Genomic DNA, 7,649 nt, shown 5'->3' with positions numbered 1-7,649 from the left:
CGGGCTGGCAGTGGGCGGCGGGCGGGCCCGGCGCGCACCGAGGGGCAGGCAGCGGACACAGGTGAGCGAGCGGCGGCGCGGGAGCCCCTAGTGCGGCGCGGCGCGGGCGACCGGTCACTACTCACGGGGGGCGGGGCGCCCGCTGGCCTCCGGCTGTCCCGGCCGCTCCCCGAGAAGGTGGCGCTTACCTTCCCGGAGGAGGGGCCACCGGGCGGGCGGGGCTTCCAGCCCCCTCGGGCGCGCGCCCTAGGCCTGGTGCGAGCGAGTGGGGTGCCAGGCCAGGGCTGGGGGTGGGACACGCGGTCCTATCCGGACACCTCCCACCCTCCCCGGCCCCCGCACGCTTGTGGCTGGCAGGTGGGCAGGGGCGCTCGGCCAGCTTTCCCGCGCACACCCAGCCCCACCCTCACACCCCTTCCCCAGGGGCCCCGGCGCGCCCCCTGGCTGAGGGCCTTCACCTGGCTCCCGGCTGCCCCTGGCGCGCAACGCTCCCCTCGCCTTGGCTCACACCCAGGTGTTCCCCCCACCCCCACCCCCGCCCAGCCAGGTGTGGCAAAGACCTGACGGGTCTCTGTGCCTTGGATAGCTCGTGAATGACACTCAGGTGGTAATAGTGTCGATGACGATTGAGAAAAGCACGCACCTGTCGCGCATCAAATCCCCCAAGACTTCCGCCACAAACGGTCAGCTGACACCTGGCAAGGCTGCTGACCGCTCCCAGCCTCAGTTTCCTTATTTGCCAAACAGTGATAACAACTGCCCCCAGCCCAAAAAAGGTTAGTAGGAGAGTCCTGCTGAGATTTCACACAGAGTATGTAACACGGTGCCTGGCCCAAATGTGCAGGAAGTGTGGCCGTCATTATCAAGCCATCTTGATGGACAAAAAGTCCTTTGAAACTTGAATAACTCCAGGCCCTGGCATGATGGAACCACTTCGTGGCTGGTCATAAAAGCAGCTGGGTTCTGGTTCAAAATAGCCATGTTACACAATTCTGCCAGCATGTACCCAGGTTAAATTGTGTGCCACCGTGTGCCTGGGTTAGACAGTGGGCGTCTGTGCACCCAGGTTAGGCATGTGCTACTCGAGAAGCCTGCAGTTGGGCAGTAAACAGTCTGGCAGTGAGCTCACATGGGGCCCAGACAGCTGGGAAGGAAGGTTCAGCGCCACTTTAGAGGGTGCTGGGGGTGGGGTCTGAGCCCAGCTGGTAAGGAGAAGCAATGAGGTCTGCAGGGCAGGGAGGCAGGATCCCCCACTGGGGATCCAGAGTCCTCAGGCTAGTCCCTTCCCCAGATGTTTTTCTTTATAAAATAAGGACGTTGGTGGGGATGTTGATCCCCAAGGGCTTTTACTGCCCCAGACCTCAGAGCATCTGAGAAACACAGGTTCCTTTAGGCCATCTCTTGTCCCTACCATTTAAAGACTTCAGTTTTGAAGTGTTACAGAGACGCTAGGAAAAACTAACTCTTTTTTGTTTGTTAATGTTTATTTATTTTTGAGAGGGGGGAGGGGCAGAGAGAGAGAGAGAGAGGACAGAGGATCTGAAGCAGGCTCTGCACGGACAGCAGAGAGCCTGACGCGGGGCTCCAACTCACTAGTCGTGAGATCATGACCTGAGCCAAAGTTGGACGCTCAACCGATTGAGCCACCAGGCACCCTGGAAAACCTTATTCTTAATGAGGCATCTGTGGGTGAGCTTAGGAGGGTCTGTGCATCCTTATAGCTTCTTTCAAAATGTGCCCATTTGTGCATTTTTCTTGGGGAGGGCCTACTGCTTTCAGTGAGTTCCTTCCTTCACTCATCCAGCCGATACTCAGTAACACTCTTCCAGCTGTGGCTGCCTGGTTCCACTACAAGAGAAGAAAAGGGAAAAGACAAAACACAGCAAAGGGCCTTTCTCTTAAGGGATGGGGCCTGCGGGGCACCAAAGAACTCAGGTCCAGCCAGCTAACATTGGGAACAGGTGTCAGGGAGAAGCCAAGGTTTCAGATTACAGGTGTGGGTGGAGGCGGGTGGACTTGGGGCCTGAACACTAACTCAGCAGAGTTTACCCGCCCACAACCCCTTCGCCAGGTCCCAAGTGGGCCTTAGCCGGGGCCTCAAGAGGAAACCTTGTTGATCCCTCTGCTTTTGCCCATGTGGCAACTCTGCCTGTAAACTCTTTCCTTACTTCTCTCTCTTGCCTATCCCCACAGGGTGGCTCTCACATGGGAGCTCAGCATGCCTTAAGGGATGTTCATGGAAGCACTGTTGCTATGGAGAAAGCTCCGGAGACAACCTGATGGTCATGGGGAGAAAGTGGTTAAATAATCCACGGTGTATCCACACTACGAAACTATGCAGCTGGAAAAGAATGAGGGCCTGATGTGGACACACTTAGCCAGGCACCAGAAGTACGGTGCGAGGAAGAGAATATACATATGTATATGCACAGAAAGCTTCTGGAAGGATCCACAAGCTGTGAGTCCCCTTAGGGGGGGATGACAGAGAAATCTGAATTTTCATTGTATCCCCTTTTACAGTATTTGGATTTTATTTTTTATCTATTTTTATTTTTAAATGTCTCTTGATTTTATTTTTTTTATATGTGTTTGAATTGCCTTTTCAGTTACTTTTTAAAAACTTGTTTAAAAACGACTGAAGTCTGGCATTCCCTCCTCCCAGAGCCTTCCCTGATGACCCTCTTCTGCTTCACCCACCACCACGCTCTAGTGAAGTAACCTCTTTCCTTTTCAGACTTTGTTACTGGACCAGGAGATACTGAGGAGTAAAGATCATGAAAGATAGGAAACTTGGGGGAAAAAAGACCCTGTGCTGAAGCAGGAAGCTGCTCTCCCCTCAAGTTGCTGATAGTCTAAGAGCTGAGACAAAGATACACCTGCCAAGTTCACCTGGATGAGTCTGGGAGGAAGAAGAGCCTTATCAGAGCTCCAAAGATGGGGAAGAGCAGCCTGGGAGACCTGGGTTGGGGTCCTCGCTTGGTCTCTGTCAGCTGTGTGGACGTGGGCAAGTCATCTTGCCTTTCTCTGCCTCAGTTGTCCTCATCTGTGAAATGGCCACACAATGATAGCATCAACCTCAGAGAGCGAGACCCCATGGGTTGTCACCCACTTAGCACACCCTCTGTCTCTAGTGATGGCTCAACAAATGGGAGGACGTTACATCCATAGCTGGAGGCTGGATGCTTGTGGCACTGAGGGGTACAAGCAGTTACAGGAACTCCAAGCGGTGTCAAAACTCTAGACTTCTCCCAATTTCTGAATCTCCTTTCCCCATACTTCTTAGAAAGGTGAAGGTCGGCTTTGGGGAGGAAACTGGGCTGGGGGTGCTTCCCGGTTAGCCTGCTTGTAGCTCAGCTGCTGAGTAACAGTCATGACACTGATTATATTAATGCCGTGTCTCATTTATTGAGGATGGACTCTGTGCCAGGCAACATGGCATGTGTCCAAAATGCCTCAGCTGATTCCTTCTCCCCCACGGACCCCCACGGGGTGAAGCTGGGGGTGGGGGGGGGGAGACCAGTCCTCCCCACCTGGGGCAAAGCTCTCTTATCTCCTGTTCCAGGAAAGAGCATCGAGACCCTGCGAGGCCCAGTGCACAGCGGGGCTGGTTCCTGGGTGAGCCTGCTCCAGCCCTGAGCTCGGACCCCCACCCACCTCCACCCTCCCAGCCTCCCGCTGACTCAGCTGGGTCAGGCCCAGGAGCTTCGGGGAGAATTAGTAGATTCAGGGAGGAATTTGGGCTGTGCTTCACCATCCTCCCCCTCCATTCTCTCCAAGCTGGGCTCCAAGCTGGTGCAGCTCTGTGTGCGTGCACACGCGTACACACGTGTGCACGACACTGGCTTGTGGGCAGGCCGGATGGGGTGGGAGCTGTGTTCTGGCCCCGTGCATCCTCCTCTGGGCAGATGGGATTTGTTTGGTTCCGCAGAGCCCTCGTATGCCAAGTGACTCATCCCTCTGCCGACCGGGGGTGGGGGCTCGGGGGAGGGTGTTTGCTTTCCTCGGGTTTGCTTGATGGTTAAACCCACGGAGAGGGCACCTGCGCGGCCATCCAGTTCTCTGGCAACCAGGCCACCCTCGGCCCCTGAAGCCTGTCCCCTCTCTGCAGCTGGGCTAGGCTGCTGACCCCCGGAGGCCACTACCTTCTGAAGGGTCACCCACCCCCTCCTTGTTTTCGGTCATTGTTTCCCCAGCAGCTGGAGAGGTGTTCACTCACTCACTCACTGGTTTGGGGTGTTCCTGCGAACCAGTCTGAAACAAGAAGGGCAACATTCCCCCAGCCCCAGAAAGAGGGGTGTGATGGCCCAGCAGCCTGTTCCTTACCACAACCCCTTCTCCTCCCATCCTCCCGTGGACAGCCATCTCCTGTCTCCAACTGTATGACCTCACCTCCACCTGAGGAGCATTTAAAAATGCAGATTCTAGAGTCCCCTTGTTGGGCGGGTCTGGAAGGGCCACGGAATCTGCATGTTAACAAACAACTACCCCCAGGTTACTGAAGCGGGTGGTTTCTGGGCCACCCTGAGAAACAGCTGTGAATAGAAAGATGCGGTACATGCTCAGGCCCTGGTCTACACCCACCTGGGAAGAGCCCACAGGCTGTAGCTTGAAGCCAAACTGGGTTTGAATCCTGACTCTGCCACATCCACCTGTGTGTCCTTTCAGAGGTGGCTTACCCTTCTGGAATCTTGGTTTCCCCATCTGTAAAATGGGGAAGAGCCAGGGTGCCATGATGTGTGCCAAGCACCTGGCATGGGATCCCCTCTTCTCCCCACTCTTCAAGGGGACAAGAGGGGAATGGCCCGGCTTCACCCTGTGTTTTGTAACATGTATTTACTTTTCTTGCAGAACAATGCAAGGGATGGAAAAATCACGCTGGCTCTCCAGCCCAGATGGGCTGACTCACACTCAGTCCTGGGCTGGGGGCCTGGTGAGCTCCCCACAAAGCCCTTGGGGCCAGATGGGAGGTTGGACCCTGGCAGCAGAGGCAGGAGAGGGTCCATGGTGAGTCACCCACTCTGCCTGCCCCTTGAGTCATCCCCCAAGAATGTGCCTCCGGCCCCTACCCGCTGGGGGCTCCTGGCAGACTGCCCCATCCTGGCCACCTCCCCACTGCCTGCCAGGCAGCCCCACCCTACTGCCCTCCCAGAGAGCCATTGCTCAGATGACCATCCTGCCAGCCCTCTCTGGATGCAGGTGTATACCTATAACAGCCGTGTCTATTGTCCAACTATTGAAACAGCTCCTGACAGTGGTTGAGTAGTGGCCACTCTGAGGCCCTGGTGTCCCTTGGCAGCCCTGGCCCTTCCCCCTCAGGACCCAGTCACTGAGGGGTTAACCCTTGGCTCTGCAGGGGACCTCTCAGCCCCTGCCCACCCACAGGCTGGGACCCACTCTGACCCAGCATTACTATCCCCTCAGTCCCTCTTGCAGATCCAGGCCTCATACCGAACCCTGGATTGCTTTCCAGTACAACCTGCTCCCTCTCTCCAGACACTTCATTTCCAGCCCATCCCTGGGCCTCTCAGCCAGGCTGTAAGGGCCTCCCAGTGAGGAGGTCACGCCATCAGGGCAGAGAGCGGAGCTGGGTGGGACCAGACAGGCTCTGCCAGGCCTGAGATCCCCGCAGGACAGGCTGCCCAACCCTACCCCAAAACTGCTATCCTCCCCTAAACACCCAGCCTTTCTTCCTTCTACCCCGCCTTGCGGGGCCCTGCCAGGGCTCATGCTGCCCAGACCGGTAGGGCTGCATTTCTGGGGCCAGTGTCCAGGGTGTGACAGCCCCTGGGAATGGCCAGGTCAGAAGGTCAGAACCCCATTTCCTCCAGAGTCTGGGGGCCTGAGTGATGGACAAGCTAGGCCACGAGGGGCAGAACACAAAATCCAATCAGGTTTTAGCTTGAAGCCAAGCTGGGTTTGAATCCTGACTCTGCCAGGTACCCAGCTATGTGACCCTGGGGAAATGTCTTCACCTCTCTGAGCCTCAGTTTCTCCACCTGAAAAGTGGGAATATTCTGGCATCTGCTCCATAGGGTCTTGAAAAGATTCAGTGAAGTAAGACATGTAATATTAACAATCACAACTTTTGCTGCACTATGTGCTAGGCCCTGTGCTAAGTGCTTGGGTTAGGGAGTTGGCCTATGTATTCCAGCTTAATTGACGTGTGACAGCCATATAATAAAGTGTATATATTTAAAGTATACCATCCAGTGGATTTTGACGTCAGCAACCAATGGTAAAATTATGGCCACAACAAAGATGATGAACTGGCCCTCCTTCCTCTCCCCATTTTTCACATGTGGAAACCAAGGCTCCAAGATGTTAAGTGCCTACTCAAGGTGGTCAGGAAGGAACTCAGGATTTAAACCCTGCAAAGTGAGGGGCGCATGCATGGCTCAGTCGTTTAAGTGTCTGACTTCGGCTCAGGTCGTGATCTCGATGTTTGTGAGTTCGAGCCTCACACCGGACTCTGCTGACAGCTTGGAGCCTGGAGCCTGCTTCAGATTCTGTGTCTCCTGACAGCTGGGAGCCTGCTTTGGATTCTAAGTCTCCTCCTCTCTCTGCCCCTCCACCACTCTCACTTGGTCTCTCTCTCTCTCTCTCTCTCTTTCTCTCACTCTCTCTCAAAAATAAACATTAATGGGGAGGCTGGGTAGCTGTCGGTTAAGCATCTGACTCCGGCTCAGGTCATGATCTTGTGGTTTGTGAGTTCGAGCCCCATGTTGGACTCTGTCCTGACAGCTCAGAGCCTGGAGCCTGCTTCAGATTCTGTGTCTCCCCTCTCTTTGCCCTTCCCATGCTCATGCTCTGTCTCTCTCGGTGTCTCAATAATAAATAAAGGTTAAAAAATTTTTTTAAATAAAATAAACATTAAAAAAAATAAACCCTGCAATCTGAGCCAGGGCCCTTGTCCCCCACCTCTGCCACCATTCAGCAGCGTGCCTGGGACAGTGTAGGCGCTCAATGTCATTACTGAATGAACAAATGAATGAATGAGAGGGTCAATGCATGATAGTGTTCGCAGGGAAGGTCCACAGAGGAGGTCCAACCAAAGGTGAGTAGGTCCTGAGTGAGAACTATGGTATACAAAAGGTGTTCAGATGAACAGAAAGCGTTCGTTCATCAAATATTTATTAAGCACCTACTATGTGACAAGGCCTGTTTTAAGCACTCAGGATACAAGGTCAAGTACAACATATTCAGGTTCCTGTCGTCAGGGAGCTCACTGCAGAGGGGTGGGGATGGGGGATGGTGTAAGTTTAATGCCACCTGTGTGTGGATGATGACACCTGTCCTGTGTCCCCAGTGATGGGGTACCCCAGACAGACAAAGTTGTGGAGGAGGGGCCTGGAGACACTGTGAGGAAAGCAGCCAGACCCAAGGATGAGGGTGGTTGGAGCCCTGGCAAGGAAGGGGAGGGAGATCCTTGCTTGCAGGGACCCTGGTTCCTTCATCATACTGCCTCCCAAGCATCACGGACATTTCCAGAAATATCAGGCTCCCCCTAACCCCTCAGGGGAGGATCTTGACTTCTTGCCTCCACAGTGCCTCCTACACATTCACCCATCCATTTATTCGGCCCCTATTGTATGCCTAGCCCTGGGAATACAGCAGCTAACAAGATACAATGCACACATTCCCAGCCTGAG

This window comes from Panthera leo, chromosome E3 (genome assembly GCF_018350215.1).
Source record: "Panthera leo isolate Ple1 chromosome E3, P.leo_Ple1_pat1.1, whole genome shotgun sequence".
Classification (NCBI taxonomy): domain Eukaryota; kingdom Metazoa; phylum Chordata; class Mammalia; order Carnivora; family Felidae; genus Panthera; species Panthera leo.
This window is presented reverse-complemented; position numbering follows the sequence as displayed.